The sequence below is a fragment of the Saccopteryx leptura genome, chromosome 4 (assembly GCF_036850995.1).
Source record: "Saccopteryx leptura isolate mSacLep1 chromosome 4, mSacLep1_pri_phased_curated, whole genome shotgun sequence".
NCBI lineage: Eukaryota > Metazoa > Chordata > Mammalia > Chiroptera > Emballonuridae > Saccopteryx > Saccopteryx leptura.
Window position 1 is genome coordinate 116,550,273 of NC_089506.1, and position 22,163 is coordinate 116,572,435.

Here is a 22,163-nt window from a genome sequence, read left to right on the forward strand (position 1 = left end):
AATTTACTGACACGGTCAGAGTAATGGCACGGTAGAAAGCGATACTGATAAATCTCCCCCAAAACTCAACAAGATCTTCAACCAGAAACAGAAAAACCTATCCTTGGAGCCTCCAGATGTTTTGCAATACACCTGAAGGTATGGTCGAGCGAAAAATTGGCTAAATATATAATCAAACCCCGAAGGAAATAGGGAGTAAGAAATGCTCCGCCTTCCTCACTAACCTAAACAGGGCGGCTTTCACTGGGAACTGAGAATATAGAAAATGAGGTGGGCAAAGGGGGTGAATAGATCTAGGCCGTGGCACAAACGGCTGAACCAGGCTGTGGCACAGAGATCCAAGCCAAGGAAAAACTGTTCCTGTGGCAACCCAGGCAATACAAGCTAACACTCGCACCAAACCCAGACAAAGAAAGACAAGCGGGGCAGCCATTTTCCCCGATCTCCTGGTCGGCGCGCGCAGATAGTGGGCAAGAGATTCCTTCCAAAGCCCCGGCAGTGGGCGCCTGTGTTGTGCCACAGAGAGGCAGAGTCAGAGGCCTTTGTGTGGGCCGAAAGCAGAATCTCTGGGCCGTCCCAGCACCCTGGGAAAGCCGCGCACGGAGAGGGAGCGAGAACTAATTCCAACGCTGGAACTTTTCCGTGCGGGAGGGGGATTCATTCAGAGGGTGAGGCGGCTGGCCTGATATCCTGGTCGGCGTGAACAGAGAGTGAGTGAGAGATTCCTCCCAGCACCTCAGGAGTGGGCGCCCATGTTACCCCACAGAGGGGCAGAGTCAGAGGCCTCTGTGTGGGCCAAAAAGTGGAATCTCGGTTTGCCCTAGGGCCTTGAAAAAGCTGCGCCCAGGGACGAAGCAAGAGCCAATTCCCACGCTGGAACTTTTCCGTGTGGGTGGGGGTTTCACTCAGAGTGTGAGACTGCTGGCCTGATATCCTGATCTGCGTGTGCAGATAGTGGGCGAGAGATTCTTCCAAGTGCCTCGGCAGTGCGCGCCTGTGTTATCCCACAGAGTGGCAGAGCCAGAGGTCTTCGAGTGGGCGGAAGCCCCGCCTGATTATGCTAGCAGCTCTGACTGACTGAGCCTTACCCAGAGCCCTGTGCTGAGTGGGAATAGAGTGGGGAGTTGCCAGCTCTTTGAGCCTCTTACTATCCAGGCAGAGGCAGCAGCAACCCCATAGCTGGATTATCAGGCTATCAATTGAGGAAGGAAAGACTAGGAGAAAGGCTCCAGGAAAACGGACTCTCTCACTTGCGGAGCTTATAAATGCTAATGAGCCTTGACTGCCAACGAGACTGAAGCACAATACAAGACATCGCCATAAAGACTTATCAACTGCAAACCTCTATCTGAGCGTGCCAAAGGGGCAGAACCCAAGGTACAGAGTCACCGACCAGGAAGATGGAGAGAAAAGAAAAAGCAAGAAGATAACCTCTCAAAATCAAGAATAATATGCAGACTTTATAACCTATCCCATTTTATTATATTTGTTCGTTTGTTTCTCTTATCTTCATTCTTGATATTTTTTATTCCTGCTCCAATTTGGTCATTTAACTCTCTGCCAATCTTACTCTTTCCTCTGTTTGAACTACACTACCCATAAGTGTTACATCTCCCATTATCTTTTCTTTCCTCTTCCTTTCTCTCTATGAGGGTTGCACTCCAAAACCCTTAACTCTCTCTCTCTCTCCTCTTTTTGCTTTTTTCTTCTTTTAGTGGTTCCCTCTTTTTTCTCTATCTCTCTCTTTCTTTTCTCCCTCTATATTAGTTTCTTCCTTTCTCCTTTACATCTCCTCTCATTCAAACCTCAATAACGAAGAATATCTTATCTGGGACTCAAACTTATGTTTGTGGCATTTTTTGGGGGGGTTTACTTCACCTTTTTAACACACTAGCAGTGCTCCCATCCCTGGCTCTCCATTTTATCTAGTTCTTGTTCCACTAAATACAACAGTAATTTTTTAATTTGTCCCCCCATTTTCCTGTTTCCCTCTTATTCCTCTCATCATAACTCTTAGTCAACCAACACCTAAAAGCAAATCATTTTATTCTTGACCCAATATTTTTTCTTATTTGCTTGTTGTGGGTCCATACGCCCTTTTTTTTCTTTTTTTTTTTTCTTTTTTTTTTTTTTTTGCCCCCTTATTACTTCTCCCCAATTCAGGCCCTCCATTACAGGCATTGTTTGTTCTATTTAGTACAATATAATTCACAGTTCACCAAAAGATGTTCTCAAAAAAGAGGGGAGAGGAGAGAAGAGAGAGAGAAAAAGCAGGAAGGGGGAATAATTTTCTACTCTTTTTTTTGAAATTTTATCTTATTTTTCTTTATATCATTATTAATTTTTCTTTAAAAAAAACAACTCTTTTTATTTTTTATTTTTTTTAACTTTTTATTCTTTATTAAATTTCATTAATACTATAAACAAAACCACCCTCAGATGCGATTAAGGAAGAGAAAATCAAATATCATGGATACAAAAGAAAGAGAGGTAACACAGCTAGATGACAAAAAAATCTATGGAGAAAAATTTAATATATTGGAAACCTTGGAACTAAATGACAGAGAATTTAAGATAGAAATCCTAAAAATCCTCTGACATATACAAGAAAACACAGAAAGGCAATTTAAGGCGCTCAGGAAAAACTCAACGAACACATAGAATATATTTCCAAGGAAATTGAAATTATAAAAACAAATCAAACAGAGATGAAAAACTCAATTCACAAGCTGAAAAATGAGGTAACAAGCTTAGCTAATAGAATAGGCCAGATAGAAGAGAGGATTAGTGAAATAGAAGACAAGCAACTTGAGGCACAACAGAGAGAAGAAGAGACTCAAAAATTAAAAAAAATGATATAGCCCTACAAGAATTATCTGACTCCATCAAAAAGAATAACATAAGAATAATAGGTATATCAGAGGGAGAAGAGAGAGAAAATGGAATAGAGAACATACTCAAACAAATAATAGATGAGAACTTCCCAAGACTGTGGAAAGAACTAAAGCCTCAAGTTCAAGAAGCAAACAGAACTCCGAGTTTTCTTAACCCCAACAAATCTACTCCAAGGCATATCATAATGAAATTGGCACAAACCAACAGCAAAGAAAAAATTCTCAAGGCAGCTAGGGAAAAGAAGAATACAACATATAAAGGAAGGCCCATTAGATTATCATCAGATTTCTCAGCAGAAACTCTAAAAGCTAGAAGAGAGTGGACCCCAATATTTAAAGTCCTGAAAGAGAGGAACTTCCAGCCACAAATACTATACCCATCAAAGCTATCCTTTAAATATGAAGGAGAAATAAAAACATTCACAGATACAGAAAAGATGAGGGAATTTATCATCAGAAAACCCCCACTCCAGGAATTACTAAAGGGGGTTCTCCAATCAGATACAAAGAACAACAACAAAAAAAAAACAGAGCCACAAGTAAAAGCTCCAAGAAGAACACAATAAAACCAAATTTAAACTGTGACAACAACAAAAAGAAAGGGGGGAGAGGATGGAGATTAACAGTAGCAAAAGACTATGGAGTGCAAAAGTACTCACAAAATAATGTGCTACAATGAACAGGGTAGGAACCCTTTTCATTACTTAAAGGTGACCACCATTAAAAAAACCACCAGAGAAGCACATCAGATAAAAAAGATAGCAACAGAGGAAAGATGTATGGAATATAAACAAATAAAAACAAAAGATAGAGAAACGAAAGAGAAGGATCAAACAAGACAAACAAAACTAACAGAAAGCAATCTATAAATTGGCAATAGGGAACTCACAAGTGTCAATAATTATACTAAATGTAAATGGATTAAACTCACCAATAAAAAGGCACAGAGTAGCAGAATGGATTAAAAAAGAAAATTCAACTGTATGCTGCCTACAGGAAACTCATCTAAGTAACAAGGATAAAAACAAATTCAAAGTGAAAGGCTGGAAAACAATACTCCAAGCAAATAACATCCAAAAAAAAGCAGGCGTAGCAATACTCATATCTGATAATGCTGACTACAAGACAGCAAAAGTACTCAGAGACAAAAATGGCCATTTCATAATGGCTAAGGGGACACTGAATCAAGAAGACATAACAATTCTTAATATATATGCACCAAACCAAGGAGCACCAAAATATATAAGACAGCTACTTATTGACCTTAAAACAAAAACTGACAAAAATACAATCATACTTGGAGACCTCAATACACCGCTGACGGCTCTAGATCGGTCATCCAAACAGAGAATCAACAAAGATATAGTGGCCTTAAACAAAACACTAGAGCACCTGGATATGATAGACATCTACAGGACATTTCATCCCAAAGTGACTGAGTATACATTTTTCTCCAGTGTGCATGGATCATTCTCAAGAATTGACTATATGTTGGGCCACAAAAACAACATCAGCAAATTCAGAAAAATCAAAGTTGTACCAAGCATATTTTCTGATCATAAAGCCTTGAAACTAGAAAAATATGGAAACTAAACAACATACTTTAAAAAATGAATGGGTCAAAGAAGAAATAAGTGCAGAGATCAAAAGATATATAGAGACTAATGAAAATGACAATACGACATATCAGAATCTATGGAATGCAGCAAAAGCAGTGATACGAGGGAAGTTCATATCACTTCAAGCATATATGAACAAACAAGAGAGAGCCCAAGTGAACCACTTAACTTCACACCTTAAGGAACTGCAAAAAGAAGAACAAAGACAACCCAAAACCACACGAAGAAAGGAGATAATAAAAATCATAGCAGAAATAAATGAAATAGAGAAGAGAAAAACTATAGAAAAAATTAATAGAACAAGGAAATGGTTCTTTGAAAAGATCAACAAAATTGACAAACCCTTGGCAAGACTTACCAAGGAAAAAAGAGAAAGAACTCATATAAACAAAATCCAAAATGAAAGAGGAGAAATCACCACGACACCGTAGATATACAAAGAATTATTGTAGAATACTACAAAAAACTTTATGCCACTAAATTCAACAACCTAGAAGAAATGGATAAATTCCTAGAACAATACAACCTTCCTAGACTGAGTCAAAAAGAAGCAGAAAGCCTAAACAGGCCTATTAGTAGAGAAGAAATAGAAAAAACCATTAAAAACCTCCCCCAAAATAAAAGTTCAGGCCCTGATGGCTATACCAGCAAATTTTATCAAACAGTCAAAGAAGACTTGGTTCCTATTTTACTGAAAGTCTTCCCAAAAATTGAGGAAGAAGCAATGCTTCCAAACACATTTTATGAGGCCAACATAACCCTCATACCAAAACCAGGGAAGGACTACACAAAAAAAGAAAACTACAAACCAATATATCTAATGAATATAGATGCTAAAGTACTAAGCAAAATACTAGCAAATCAAATACAACAACATATTAAAAAGATAATATATCATGATCAAGTGGGATTCATCCCAGAATCTCAAGGATGGTTCAACATACATAAAACGGTTAACGTAATACACCATATCAACAAAACAAAGAACAAAAACCACATGATCTTATCAATAGACGCAGAAAAGGCTTTTGATAAAATACTACACAATTTTATGTTTAAGACTCTCAACAAAATGGGTATAGAAGGAAAATATCTCAACATGATAAAGGCCATATATGATAAACCATCAGCTAACATCATATTAAATGGCACTAAACTGAAGGCTTCCCCCTTAAATCAGGAACAAGACAGGGTTGTCCACTCTCTCCACTCTTATTTAATGTGGTACTTGAGGTTCTAGCCAGAGCAATCAGACAAGACAAAGAAATAAAAGGCATCCATATCGGAAAAGAAGAAGTAAAGGTATCACTTTTTGCAGATGATATGATCCTATACATCAAAAATCCCAAAGAATCCACAAAAAGACTACTAGAAACAATAAGCCAATACAGTAAGGTTGCAGGATACAAAATTAACATACAGAAGTCAATAGCCTTTCTATATGCCAACAATGAAACATTTGGGAACGAACTCAAAACAACAATCCCCCTCACGATTGCAACAAAAAAAAATAAAATACTTAGGAATAAACATAACAAAGAATGTAAAGGACTTATATAATGAAAACTATAAACCATTGTTAAGGGAAATCGAAAAAGGTATAATGAGATGGAAGAATATAACTTGTTCTTGGTTAGGAAGAATAAATATAATCAAGATGGCCATATTACCCAAAGCAATATACAAATTTAATGCCATTCCCATCTAAATTCCAATGAGAGAGACAAGATGGCTCTGGAGCAGGCGGACGTACCAACATCTACCTCCCAGAACCAAAGTGGATTACAAACTAATTTTATGAACTATCATCTGGAAAAACCAACTTTGGACTAAACTAAGAGGACTCTTCAACCAAGGAACACTGAAGAAGCCACACAGAGACTGGTAGGAAAAGCGGAAATGGGGAAACACGGAGAGGGCTGCCCAGTTCCCCGGAGCGAATGGCAGTAGGGAGAGACTCGCGTGGCGGAAAGTGAGTTTAGCAGAGGGGGAAGGGTCCTGAGCCTCAAGAACAAAGCCCCAGCCTGCAGCCCAAGAGCCCAGAAAAGGCATAAGGACAGTATTTAGCTGGAAACAAGTCGGGATATTGTTTTTGAGAGAGACTGATTTCTCAGACCCAGGATCCTTCTTAAAGGGACCGCGCAGAACATCTCTCATAACCACCCACCCGGGCCTCCTGGGGACGGGGGGAGAGAGGAGAGGACCAGAGTAACAGGAAGAGAGTGTAATCTAGGAGGCACAGGGAGAAGCATTTTGGGAGATAGCCACCCTAACCCCTGGGACAAGTCACTCTCCAAAGCTGAAGGGAATATTTCCCCTGAAAACAGCAATACCAGCAAAGGGAAGCAGGAGAGCAGCCAAACAAGCTCCCCCGTGGCATTGAGAGCAGAGTCGCATAGAAGGAGGGAGCTTTTGGGTCTACAGTAGTGAGTTTTAGGGCCCAAGCTGCAACGCCCCCACCCACACGGCTGAGGGTGCGGGCGGCAGTGGGAGACAAAAGCGTGGTTCTTCTGGCAGGGGCGGAAACCAGCTGGCCACCACTCAGCTCAGGTGTGAGCTCAATCTTGCCCAGCTGGGGAGAGGGGGGCATGCAAAAGCAGACAAGCTCAGCTGCCGGAAGCCTGTAATCCAGCCTCCGGGAAAAGGGCGGGAACCCCAGAAAGGGTGGAGACCAGCCCCTGAGCAAGGGCAGAGGAGCACAGCCTTGCCCTGCCCATGCAACCAGGCTTGCGGTCAGACTTGGTAGCCGGCTCCTCCCGCAGGGGTGGAGCCAAAATCCCAGAGAGGCGGAGTTCCGCTACTGAGCTGAGCTTGGGAATGCAGTCCTGCCCAGTGGTAGAGCCAAGGCTAGCAGCCGTTCCTTGAGTGGGCTCCTCCTGCAAGGGCAGGGCGAAAGCCCAGAAACAGGCAGAGACCCGCAGCTGAGCAAAGGTGCTCGCCAGTGCCCTGAGGACCGAGCATAACGTCACACAAGGGGGCGGGGCAAAGGCCAAGGCCACCAACGCTTGTGCACCCAAGCACGTGAACACAGCCACTCCAGTGATGAGAAAATGCGGAGGCAGAGAAATACAACACAAATAAACCAAGAGAAATCCCCAGAAAAGGACCTAAGTGAATCAGATATAACCAAATTACCAGATGCAGAGTTTAAAATAACAATTGTTAGGATGCTCAAAGATATCAGAACAACCATAGATGGCCATTACAAAAACCTAAATAGAGAGATAGAAAATATAAAAAAGGACATTGAAATAATAAAAAAGAATCAGTCAGAAATGACAAATATAATATCTGAAATAAAGAATACAATGGAAGAAATTAAAAGCAGGATGGATGAAGCAGAGAATCGAATCAGTGAGTTAGAGGACACGATAAATAAAGGCACAGAAGCAGAGCAGAAAAAAGAAAAGAGACTCAAAAAGTCTGAGGAAACTCTAAGAGAGCTCTGACTACATGAAGAGAAATAACATCCACATCATAGGGGTTCCTGAAGAAGAAGAGAAAGAACAAGGGATAGAGACTTTGTTCAAACATATTATAGCAGAAAACTTCCCCCAATTAAGGCAGGAAAACATTACACATGTTCAGGAAGCACAGAGAACTCCATTAAGGAGAAACCCAAAGAAACCAACACCAAGACACATCATAATTCTTTTTTTTTTTTTTTTTAAATAAATTTTTATTAATGGTAATGGGATGACATTAATAAATCAGGGTACATATATTCAAAGAAAACATGTCTAGGTAATTTTGTCATTAAATTATGTTGCATACCCCTCGCCCAAAGTCAGATTGTCCTTCGCCACCCTCTATCTAGTTCTCTGTGCCCCTCCCCCTCCCCCTAACTCTCCCCCTGTCCTCCTTCCCCCCACCCCTGGTAACCACCACACTCTTGTCCATGTCTCTTAGTCTCATTTTTATGTTCCACCAATGTATGGAATCATGTAGTTCTTGTTTTTTCCTGATTTACTTATTTCACTCCTTATAACGTTATCAAGATCCCACCATTTTGCTGTAAATGATCTGATGTCATCGTTTCTTATGGCTGAGTAGTATTCCATAGTGTATATGTGCCACATCTTCTTTATCCAGTCTTCTATTGAAGGGCTTTTTGGTTGTTTCCATGTCTTGGCCACTGTGAACAGTGCTGCAATGAACATGGGGCTACATGTGTCTTCACGTATCAATGTTTCTGAGGTTTTGGGGTATATACCCAGTAGAGGGATTGCTGGGTCATAAGGTAGTTCTATTTTCAGTTTTTTGAGGAACCACCATACTTTCCTCCATAATGGTTGTACTACTTTACAGTCCCACCAACAGTGAATGAGGGTTCCTTTTTCTCCACAGCCTCTCCAACATTTGCTATTACCTGTCTTGTTGATCATAGCTAATCTAACAGGGGTGAGGTGGTATCTCATTGTAGTTTTGATTTGCATTTCCCTAATAACTAATGAAGCTGAGCATTTTTTCATATATCTGTTGGCCATTTGTATCTCTTCCTGGGAGAAGTGTCTATTCATGTCCTCTTCCCATTTTTTTATTGGATTGTTTGTTTGTTTGTTGTTGAGTTTTATGAGTTCTTTGTAAATTTTGGAAATTAGGCCCTTATCTGAGCTGTTGTTTGAAAATATCATTTCCCATTTAGTTGGCTGTCTGTTTATTTTTATATCAGTTTCTCTTGCTGAGCAAAAACTTTTTATTCTGATGTAGTCCCATTCATTTATCTTTGCCTTCACTTCTCTTGCCATTGGAGTCAAGTTCATAAAATGTTCTTTAAAACCCAGGTCCATGAGTTTAGTACCTATGTCTTCTTCTATGTACTTTATTGTTTCAGGTCTTATATTTAGGTCTTTGATCCATTTTGAATTAATTTTAGTACACGGGGACAGGCTGTAGTCGAGTTTCATTCTTTTGCAACACATCATAATTAAAATACCAAAGCTAAATGATAAAGAGCAAATATTAAAAGCTGCTAGAGAAAAAAAGACTATCACCTACAAAGGAGCCCCCATAGGGATGACTTCTGACTTCTCAACAGAAACACTTGAGGCCAGAAAGGAATGGCAAGAAATATTCAAAGTAATGCAGAACAAGAACCTACAACCAAGACTGCTTTATCCAGCAAGGCTATCATTTAAAATTGAAGGAGAAAAAAAAGCTTTACAGACAAAAAAACAAACAAACAAACAAACAAAAAAAAAACTCAAGGAATTCACTGCAACCAAACCAAGGCTGCAAGAAATGCTAAGGGACCTGTTGTAAACAGATCAAAGGAAAAAAAGAATATAGCAAAAGAGAAATACAGTTTCAAAGAAAAAAAATGGCAATAAACAATTACATATCAGTAATAACCTTAAATGTTAATGGATTAAATGATCCAATCAAGAGACATAGGGTAGCTGCGTGGATAAGAAAACAGGACCCATACATATGCTGTCTACAAGAGACACACCTTAAATCAAAAGATGCACACAGGCTGAAGATAAAAGGATGGAAAAAAATATTTCACGCAAATGGAAATGAAAAAAAAAGCTGGGGTAGCAATACTTATATCAGACAAAATGGACTTTAAAACCAAGACCATAGTTAGAGATAAAGAAGGTCACTACATAATGATAAAGGGAGCAATCCAAAAGGAAGATATAACCATTATAAATATCTACGCACCTAATATAGGAGCACCTAAATATATAAAGCAGACTTTGATGGACTTAAAGGGCGAGATCAACAGCAATACTATAATAGTAGGGGATTTCAACACCCCATTAACATCATTAGATAGATCCTCAAGAAAGAAAATCAACAAAGAAACAGCAGACTTAAAGGACATATTAGATCAACTCGATTTAATAGATATCTTCAGAACCTTTCACCCTAAAACAGCAGCAGAATATACATTCTTTTCAAGCGCTCATAGTACATTTTCTAGAATAGACCACATGTTACGGCACAAAAGCGGTCTCAACAAATTTAAGAAGATTGAAATCATATCAAGCACTTTCTCTGATCACAATGGCATTAAACTAGAAATCAACCACAATAGAAAAATGGAAAAACATTCAAACACTTGGAAACTAAATAGCATGTTATTAAATAACGAATGGGTTAACATTGAGATCAAAGAAGAAATTTAAAAATTTCTAGAAACAAACAATAATGAGCATACATCAACTCAAAATTTATGGGACACAGCAAAAGCAGTCCTGAGAGGGAAGTTTATAGCATTACAAGCATACCTCAAGAAGCTAGAAAAAGCTCAAATAAACAACTTAACCCTGCATCTAAAAGAACTAGAAAAAGAACAGCAAGTAAAGCCCAGAGCTAGTAGAAGGAAGGAAATAATAACGATCAGAGCAGAAATAAATGACACAGAGGCTAAAGAAACAATACAGAGGATCAATGAATCCAGGAGCTGGTTCTTTGAAAAGGTAAACAAGATGGATGAACCTTTAATGAGACTCACCAAGAAAAAAAGAGAGAGGACTCAAATAAATAAAATTAGAAACGAGAGTGGAGAAATAACAACTGACACAACGGAAATAGAAAATATTGTAAGAAAATACTATGAAGAACTGTACGTCAAAAAACTAGACAACCTAGATGAAGTGGACAAATTCCTTGAATCATATAATCTTCCAAAAATCAATTGGGAAGAATCAGAAAACCTAAACAGACCGATTACAACAAATGAGATTGAAACAGCTATCAAAAAACTCCCAAAAAAGAAAAGTCCTGGGCCTGATGGCTTCACAAGTAAATTCTACCAAATATTCAAAGAAGAACTAACTCCTATCCTTCTCAAGCTATTTCAAAAAATTCAAGAGAAAGGAAGACTTCCAAACTCCTTTTATGAGGCGAGCATAATTCTGATTCCAAAACCAGGCAAAGACAACACAAAAAAAAGAAAATTATAGGCCAATATCCCTGATGAACTTAGATGCAAAAATCCTCAACAAAATATTAGCAAACCGGATCCAACAATATATGAAAAAAATCATACACCATGATCAAGTGGGATTTATTCTTGGGAGGCAAGGCTGGTACAATATTCGTAAATCAATCAATGTGATTTATCACATAAACAAAAGGAAGGAGAAAAACCACATGATAATTTCAATAGATGCAGAAAAAGCATTTGATAAAGTCCAGCACCCATTCATGATCAAAACTCTCAGCAAAGTGGGAATACAAGGAACATACCTCAACATGATAAAGGCCATCTATGACAAACCCACCGCCAACATCATACTCAATGGGCAAAAATTAAAAGCAATCCCGTTAAGATCAGTAACAAGGCAGGGGTGCCCCCTTTCACCACTCTTATTCAACATAGTTCTGGAAGTCCTAGCCACAGCAATCAGACAGGAAAAAGAAATAAAAGGCATCCGAATGGGAAAAGAAGTAAAACTATCATTATTTGCAGATGATATGATATTGTATATAGAAAACCCTAAAGTCTCAGTCAAAAAACTACTAGAACTGATAAATCAATTCGGCAAGGTGGCAGGATATAAAATCAATACACAGAAATCAGAGGCATTTTTATACACTAATAATGAACTGTCAGAAAGAGAAATCAAGGAATCAATCCTCTTTACCATTGTAACCAAAAAAATAAAGTACCTAGGAATAAATCTAACTAAGAAGATTAAAGACTTGTACTCGGAAAATTATAAAACATTGATAAAAAAAATCAGGGAAGATACGAATAAGTGGAGGCATATACCGTGCTCATGGTTAGGAAGAATAAACATCATTAAAATGTCTGTATTACCCAAGGCAATTTATAAATTCAATGCAATACCGATTAAAATACCAATGACTTATTTCAAAGATATAGAACACATATTCCAAAAATTTATATTGAACCAAAAGAGAACATGAATAACCTCAGAAATCTTGAAAAGGAAGAATAAAGCAGGAGGTATCACACTTCTGGATATCAAGTTATATTATAAGGCCATTGTACTCAAAACAGCATGGTACTGGCATGAGAACAGGCACATAGATCAATGGAACAGAACAGAGAACCCAGAAATAAACCCACAGTTCTATGGACAACTGATATTTGACAAAGGGGTTAAGGAAATACAATGGAGTAAAGACAGCCTCTTCAACAAATGGTGTTGGAAAAATTGGACAGCTACCTGCAAAAAAATGAAACTAGACCACCAAGTTACACCACTCAGAAAAATAAACTCAAAATGGATAAAAGACTTAAATGTAAGCCGTGAAACCATAAGCATCTTAGAAGAAAACATAGACAGTAAGCTCTCTGACATCTGTCACAGCAATATATTTGCTGATTTGTGTCCACAGGCAAGTGAAATAAAAGACAGGATAAACAAATGGGACTTTATCAAACTAAAAAGCTTCTGCACAGCTAAAGACAATAAGAACAGAATAAAAAGACAAACTACACAATGGAAGAATATATTTGACATTGCGTCTGATAAGGGGTTAATAACCAAAATTTATAAAGAACTTGTAAAACTTAATACCAGGAAGACAAACAATCCAATCCAAAAATGGGCAAAAGAAATGAATAGACACTTCTCCAAAGAGGACACACAGATGGCTAATAGGCATATGAAAAAATGGTCAACATCACTAATGATTAGAGAAATGCAAATTAAAACCACAATGAGATATCACCTCACACCAGTCAGAATGGCGCTCATCAATAAAACAACACAGAATAAGTGCTGGAGAGGATGTGGAGAAAAGGGAACCCTCCTGCACTTCTGGTGGGAATGCAGACTGGTGCAGCCACTGTGGAAAACAGTATGGAGATTCCTCAAGAAATTAAAAATCGAACTGCCTTTTGACCCAACTATCCCACTGTTAGGAATATAGAACACCATAGCACTGTTTGAAAAGAAGAAATGCACCCCCATGTTTATGGCAGCATTGTTCACAATAGCAAAGATCTGGAAACAGCCCAAGTGTCCATCAGAGGACGAGTGGATTAAAAAACTTTGGTATATATATATTGTGGAATACTACTCAGCCATAAAAAATGACATAGGATCTTTTACAACAACATGCATGGGCCTTGATAACATTATACTGAGCAAAAGAAATAAATCAGAAAAAACTAAGAACTATATGATTCCATACATAGGTGGGACATGAAGATGAGACTCAGACATGGACAACAGTGTTGGGGGTACAGGGTGGGGGGAAGAGAGGGAGGGGGTTGGGGGAGGGGAGGGGCACAAAGAGCATGGCTTTTCAGCATTTGCCATATTCCCCCTTTAATCTATAGACAGATAGATTATCTGTCTTTTTTTTTTTTTGGTTGTACTTTTCCTTTTATTTATTTATTTTTTATATTTTTCTGAGGATGGAAATGGGGAGGCAGTCAGACAGACTCCCGCATGCGCCTGACCGGGATCCACCTGGCATGCCTACCAGGGGGGAATGCTCTGCCCATCTGGGGTGTTGCTGTTACAACCAGAGCCATTCTAGTGACTGGGGCGGAGGCCATGGGGCCATCTTTAGGGCCCGGGGTGGCTTTTGCTCCGGTGGGGCCTTGGCTGCGGGAGGGGAAGTGAGAGACAGAGAGGAGGGAGAGGGGGAGGGGTGGAGAAGTAGATGGGTGCTTCTCCTGTGTGCTCTGGCCAGTAATCGAACCCGGGAATCCTGCACACCAGGCCAATGACTCCAACAGGTCTACCATATCATGCTTTTTACTTAAAAAAAAAAAAATTAATTTTTACATTTCTTTTGAAGGCTGATGAACAGGAGACACCAAATCTTTTTCCCCTGCAAACTACTACCTTCTTTATTAGATCCAGCTAATAACACTGTTTTGTCTTTTTCCAAATAGCTCCAGATATATGGAAAAGATTTATATAGGCGGATGGGGATCCTCAAACCCCTCAGCGAGATCTTCTGAGCATGGCTTTTAAAATACCTAGAGGCAGAAAAAGCGCAATAGAGATCAGGGGAACTACCAGCTTTTAGGATACACCCTTAGAGGCTCCAGTGCCCCAAAGGGGTCTCATAGGATGCCATCTGGGTCCTGCTTCAATAGTGGAAAGGAAGGTCATTGAGCTAAAGCCTGCCAGGCTTACACGCCTCTGCTGCGAGGAAACAGGGACACTGGGAGGTAGGCTTTTCCCTCGCTTCGCTATGGGAGGGTTCAGTCTCTTCCAGCCCTGCTCCAGCAACCTATGACCTAACCTTGCCCAGAAAGCTGGGGTTTGCCACTGAACGCTGAAGGTGCCCAGGGCCGTCGGCCCCATCTACGACACTGTGGACGAGCCTAGGGTATTTCTTCCAAGAAGCAGGTAAACTGATCTCATTTGCACAAGGGCCACTTAACTATGTTTTGCCTGAATAGTCAGGTTTTTTATTCTTCCCTCAAAGATCTCTGTTGTGGGTGTTGATAGTCCTATTTTCTGCTGCTTTGCTTAATATATAGTGTTTCCTTTATCCCTCCTACCTCAATGTCCCACTCATATATCAGGCTGGGACCTACTCCTAATTTAGAGCTCTCTTTCTCCCCTTTGCCAACTTGTATTATGAATTTACCTTTGCCACCCAGCTTAGTGTATCCAAGGTTCTCCTTACCATGCCACAGTCGCAGAGCTCCAGGGAAAAGCACCCTGGTCTCAACTCTCCAGGCAGAGGAGTACAGAAGCTCCATATCCACGCATGCTGCAAATGGCTTTTCCAGTCTACCTGAATCATTACCAGCTAGAAGCAACGGTCATTGGGACTTGGACATGAGCTGCAAAGTATAGAATAGTGACAACAATTCCAGTGCCATGTGGACTTTTCCTGTGTGGACTTTTCCTGGACTCCTGCTCTCTATGACAGCTCCTAACAGACTGAACTGTGGTTGGGTTGCATTTTTCAGGTATTTGGCATGGTGATGGGGCCAATTTGGACTTGGTGAACATGTTAAGGACACTACTCTTTTATGGATTCTTGCTGTATTGGCCAAGAGTTTGCTTAAAGGCTTTTAATCACTGTAAAAAAAAAAATAGAAGACTGGATAAAGAAGATGGGGCATATATACACCATAGTATACTATTCAGCTAGAAGAAATGATGACATCGGATCACTTACAGCAGAATGGTGGAACCTTGATAACATTATGCGGAGTGAAATAAGCGAATCAGAAAAAAACAAGAACTGCAGGATTCCATACATTGGAGGGACATAAAAGCGAGACTAAGAGACATGGACAGGAGTGTGGTGGTTACGGGGGGTGGGGCGAGGGAATGGGGAAAGGGGGAAGGGGAGGGGGAGGGGTACAAAGAAAACAGGATAAAGGGTGACGGAGGACGATCTTTCTTTGGGTGATAGATATGCAACAGAACTAAATGACAAGATAACCTGGAAATGTTTTCTTTGAATATATGTACCATGATTTATTGATGTCACCCCATTAAAATAAAAATTTATTTATAAAAAAAACAAAAACAAAAACAAATGTCTATAAAGGGCAAGTTGAATTCACCCCCCCCAAAAAAATTCCAATGACATTTTTTAAAGAAATGGAGCAAAAAATCATCAGATTTATATGGAAGTATAAAAAACCCTGAATAGCCAAAGCAATCCTAAAGAAAAAGAATGAAGCTGGGGGCATTACAATACCTGACTTCAAACTATATTATAGGGCCACAACAATCAAAACAGCATGGGATTGGCAGAAAAATAGACACTCAGACCAATGGAACAGAATAGAAAACCTAGAAATAAAACCACATATATATAGTCAAATAATTTTTAATAAAGGGGCCAAGAACACACAATGGAGAAAAGAAACCTTCTTCAAGAAATGGTGCTGGGAAAACTGGAAAGCCACATGCAAAAGAATGAAACTGGACTACAGTCTGTCCCCCTGTACTAAAATTAACTCAAAATGAATCAAAGATCTAAACATAAGACCTGAAACAATTAAGTGCATAGAAGAAGACATAGGGACTAAACTCATGGACCTGGGTTTTAAAGAGCATTTTATGAATTTGACTCCAATGGCAAGAGAAGTGAAGGTAAAAATTAATGAATGGGACTACATCAGACTAAGAAGTTTTTGCTCAGCAAGAGAAACTGATAACAAAAAAAAACAGACAGCCAACTAAATGGGAAATGATATTTTCAAACAACAGCTTAGATAAGGGCCTAATATCCAAAATATACAAAGAACTCATAAAACTCAACAACAAACAAACAAATAATCCAATAAAAAAATGGGAAGAGGACATGAACAGACACTTCTCCCAGGAAGAAATACAAATGGCCAACAGATATATGAAAAGATGCTCATCTTCGTTAGTTATTAGAGAAATCAAAACTACAATGAGATACCACCTCACACCTGTTAGATTAGCTATTATTAACAAGACAGGTAATAGCAAATGTTGGAGAGGCTGTGGAGAAAAAGGAACCCTCATACACTGTTGGTGGGAATGTAAAGTAGTACAACCATTATGGAAGAAAGTATGGTGGTTCCTCAAAAAACTGAAAATAGAATTACCTTGTGACCCAGCAATCCCTCTACTGGGTATATACCCCAAAAACTCAGAAACATTGATACGTAAAGACACATGCAGCCCCATGTTCACTGCAGCATTGTTCACAGTGGCCAGGACATAGAAACAACCAAAAAGCCCATCAATAGATGACTGGATAAAGAAGCTGTGGCACATATACACTATGGAATACTACTCAGTCATAAGAAATGATGACATCGGATCATTTACAGCCTAATGGTGGGATCTTGATAACATTATACGAAGCGAAATAAGTAAATCAGAAAAAAACAGGAACTGCATTATTCCATACGTAGGTGGGACATAAAAGTGAAACTAAGAGACATTGATAAGAGTGTGGTGGTTTCGGGGGGATGGGGAAGAGGGAGAGGGAAAGGGGGAGGGGGAGGGGCAGAAAGAAAACTAGATAGAAGTTGACAGAGGACAATCTGACTTTGAGTGATGGGTATGCAACATAAGTGAACGACAAGATAACCTGGAGTTGTTATCTTTGAATATATGTATCCTGATTTATTGATGTCGCCCCATTAAAAATAAAATTATTAAAAAAAAAACCCAAACAAAAACAAAACAAAACAAAAATTTACTGACACTTGTTTTGTGTCCTAACATGTGGTCTATCCTAGACATGAATGCATCATGAGCATTTGAAAAGAATGTATGTTTTGCTACTTTGGGGTAAAAGGTTCTGAAGATATCATTAAATCTAGGTGTTCTAGCGTGTCATTTGAGGCCGCTCTTTCATTGTTAATTTTCTGTATGGAAGATCTATCCCTTGATGTTACTGGTGTATTAAAATCCCCTACTATTATAGTATTGCTGTTGATCTCACCCTTTATGTCCATCAAAATCTGCTTAATATATTTTGGTGCTCTTATAATAGGTGCATAACTATTTACAATGGTTATTATGTCTTCCTGTTGTATTGCTTCCTTTATCATTATGTAGTGATCTTCTTTATCCCTTTGTTTTAAAGTCTGTTTTTTCAGATATAAGTATTACTCCCTGAGATTTTTTTCATTTCCGTTTGCGTGAAATATTTTTTTCCATTCCTTCATTTCAGTCTATGTGTATCTTTTGTTCTGAGATGGGTCTCTTGTAGACAGCATATGTATGGGTCTTATTTTCTTATCCATTCAGTTACCCTATTCTTTTGATTGGAGCATTTAATCCATTTACCTTTATGGGTATTTTTGAAATGTAGTTATTTACTGCCATTTTATTCTTTAAATCTACAATCCTCTTTTTCTCAATTTCTTTTTTTTTTTCCTTTTGCTCTTTTTACAGCAGGCCCCTTAACATTTCTTGTAATACTGGTTTGGTTGTAATGAATTCCTTGAGTTTTTTTTGTCTGGGAAACCTTTTATTTCACCTTAAATTTTAAATGATAACCTTGCTGGATAAAGAAATCTTGGTTTCAGGTTCTTACTTTGCATCACTTTGAATATTTCTTCCCAATCCCCTCTGGTCTCAAGTGTTTCTGTTGAGAAGTCAGATGTCCTCCTTATGGGGGCTCCTCTGTAGGTAATTAACTGTTTTTTTCTTGCAGCTTTTAGTATTTTTTCTTTGTCTCTTAACTTTGGCACTTTACTTATGATGTGTCTTGGTGTAGGCCTCCTTGGATTTCTATTAATGGGACTCTCTGTGCTTTTTGAACTTGAATAACTTTTTCCTTCATCAATTTAGGGAAATTTACAGCTATGATTTCTTCAAACAGGTTCTCTATCCCTTGTTTGTTCTCTTCTCCTTCAGAAACCCTTATGAAGCAAATGTTGTTTCTCTTCATGTTGTCACAAAGGCCTCTTAGAGTTTCCTCAGTCTTTTTGAGCCTCTTTTTGTTTTGCTGCTCTTCTTCTGTGCTTTCATTTATCTTATTCTCTAAATCTCTGATTTGATCCTCTGCTTCATCCAGCCTGCTTTTGATTCCTTCTAGTTCAGTTTTCATTTCTGACATTGTATTTGTCTTTTCTGACTGGTTCTTTTTTATAATTTCAATGTCCTTGATGCTTGCTGTCTATTTATTTATGTGCTCATTATGTCCTTCCATTCTTGCTCTAAGATCCTTGAGCATCCTAAAAATATATTATTTTAAACTCTGCATCTGGTAGTTTGGTTTGTTCTATTTCATTTGGTTCTTTTTCTGTGGATTTCTCTTGTTGATTCATTTGGGTCACATTTCTCTGTTTGCCTGTTTTGTCTATGAATTAGGTAGCATGGTTTGACATTAAAATTTTTGTGTGGACATTATAAGGAAGATGAATTCAGTGGTACTGACCTCCAGGCCACCTCTTTTTCTTGTTCTAGGAATGTTTCTTGAGGGTAATATTTTTCTTGTTGTTGTATATGAGTATTGAATTCAGTTGGTTCTTTCATGGGTACAGTTATCCCTTCTGGCTGGATGGCTCTAAGGGTCAACCTTGACCTGTGTATTGTTTGTTCTGTCCAGCACCCAGGCTGGCTGACTGTGAAGCTCCACCCTATCCAATGCACATGAGCCACTGTGCCAGTGCAAATCACAGACAGTGGAACTCACCTCAACTTGGCCAGGTATGAGGAGCTCTTTCTTAGGATACTATACTAGCAATGGTTGTTAAGTCCTGAACTGATGCTCTCCACAGCTGGCCACTGTATGTGCCAGCCCTGGAGCTCCCTGGCAGGAACCTGGTGCAGACCATTGAGAGACACTGTCTGTGACTGGCCCTGAGGAACCTTCTTGGAGCTACAAGCAATCCAGACTTTGTAGCTGCTTCTGCTGGGCCCAGATGCACATGGAAATACCAACCTGCACAACTAGGCTTATTTTTACCCACTCTGGGCCTGAGGAAAGGTCCACTTAAAAGGTCAAGGTTCCCTGAGTCCTGCCTCCTGCAGCCTTGTCTGCTGGCTGCTTTTTGGGCTAAGCCACTGAAAAAACCTCTGAAAGAGTCTAGGGCTTGCGGCAATCTAGAGATTAAGATGAGTGATTGTTGTGGCTCTGCCCCTTGACCCTTGGTGTCAATCTGTCCATACTTTTTTGACAGAGCTTAGTAGGGTGTAGCCCCAGGAGTCTGGTGGGTATGACCACTAAGACCCAGAGGTGTGGTCTGCCCACACTCTGGACAGTTTTTACTGAGTCTCCTCTTAGTTAGAATGATCAGTCACTCAGGGGCATGTGGGAGAAAGCTTTGGCCTCAACACCAGAAAACTGAGTCACTGACATATCCTTGCTTCCTGGCCTCTCAGAATGACTCCTCTCCATGGCTAGGGTAGGAAAGCCTCCCGAGATCAGAGCTGTTGCTTTTCCCCAGGCTGATTTCACTCAGAGAGGATGCTCAACTCAAGAAAGATGGTGACTGCAGTATTGGAGAATGACTCAGCACAGGGGTTATGGTGTCTGTCCCCCACCATGCATTTCCTTGGACCTCCAACTTTACATTCTCCTCATGCAACTTTATTCCTCTCAGTTGTCTCTCCACCAAAGCCCTGGGTAAGTGGCTGTGAACAAGATTTTCTGCGCAGGCCCTTTAATATGGAGCCTGTGTCTCTGAGCACTCCATCTATTTCTCACAGACAGAAACCTGGCTCGTTTCACCTCTAAATACTGTGTGGGTGCATCTTCTAGGCTCTGGGGCTCTAGGCTAGAATCTGGGCCTGGGGTTGAGGACCTACACTCTTCAGGGTAACCTTCCCCACATTGAGATTCCCTCCAGACCCTCAGCTGTCATTTGCTTCTGGTAGCGGGGCAGACTTTTCTATATCTCCGCCCTTCCTATCAGTCTCAGTGTGGCTTCTTCTGTGATCCTTGGTTACAGACTACTCTTTGTTTACTCTAAAGTTAGTTTTTCAAGATGTTTGGTCTTAAATTAATTTTAATCCAATTTGGTCCTGGGAGGTGGCAGTTGGAACATCTACCTTCTCCGTTGCCATCTTGGAATCTCTACAATGACCAAGAAGCAGTTTAAAACTTTTATAACTCTTATCTAATTGTATGTGAGCTTGAGTCTGAGTGTTTTCATTTAAAAAGTGACAAGTCAGCTTCTCAAGAATCAAATGACAATGTATGTGACACACTAAAGACTCATTAACACTACTTTAAGGTAAATATCGATAGGATAGCTGCAATTAATCAATATTAATTCACACCAAAATTGTGCTGAGGTCTTTATACATAGTATCTCATTTAACCTATGTAAGAATCCTATAACATGGTTGTTGTTAGTTTCATTTTAGAATGAGAAAAAGAACACAAAGTTCCAAGATCACTGTTTGTAGAAAGCCAATATTGTAAAGTTTTTGATATATTTATAAACATTTATGGTGCTTCTAACATCGAGTTGTTCTGTGCATGGGAAGAATGTACTGAGAACAGAGGAACCTTTAATTTAGCCAGATAGTGGATAAAATAGTGCAATAGTGGATATCAAGGCTGGAGAGAGTAGGGTGGAGACACTATTAGAGAACTTTACTGTAACAATGAAGATTCAATACTCAGTTGAGAAAAAATTGAGGAATTATGAGAGATTTTTATGAATACTCAAGCTGTGACTTAGAAAAAAATAAATGAATTAAAGAACGAACAAAAAACTTCAAGATGATGGCTAAGAGGCTATTTTAACATTTTGTTACGGATGAGAACTGGGGCACCAGTCAATGAGTCTGTGTCTAGGAATGTGAAAGTATTCACATGTCATTTACTAAGAAGTATGTTCAAGAGGAAATTGATAGCCATTTTTAAGACAAGCCTCCAATATTAGCAGAAGAACACCAAGGCGATACCTCAATCAAAATTCTGGGTTTGCATGAGTTCTACTGAAGCCAGACTTTTGCCACATTCTTTCTACTTGTGACTTTTATCTTTTGTTTCCTCTTTCCTGCTTTAAATCCATCACTTATTTTGGCACCTTTATTTTTCCTGACTTTTTATTTCTGTGTTATAAAATGTATTTTATTACTATTTACATGTGGTGAAGTCAACAGATCAAGTGAGGATTTCCGCTGAAAAGATAGTGTGTTAGAGTTCCTGAGAGGAGAGGGTGTATCACGCCATGCAGAGTCACCCGGGAAAACACCAGGGTTGGCCAGGAGACAGAGAGAGAGGGAGAAATTGTGACCAAGATCCTTTATTGAGGTTTGCTCAGGAAGTAACAGACAAGACAGGGAAA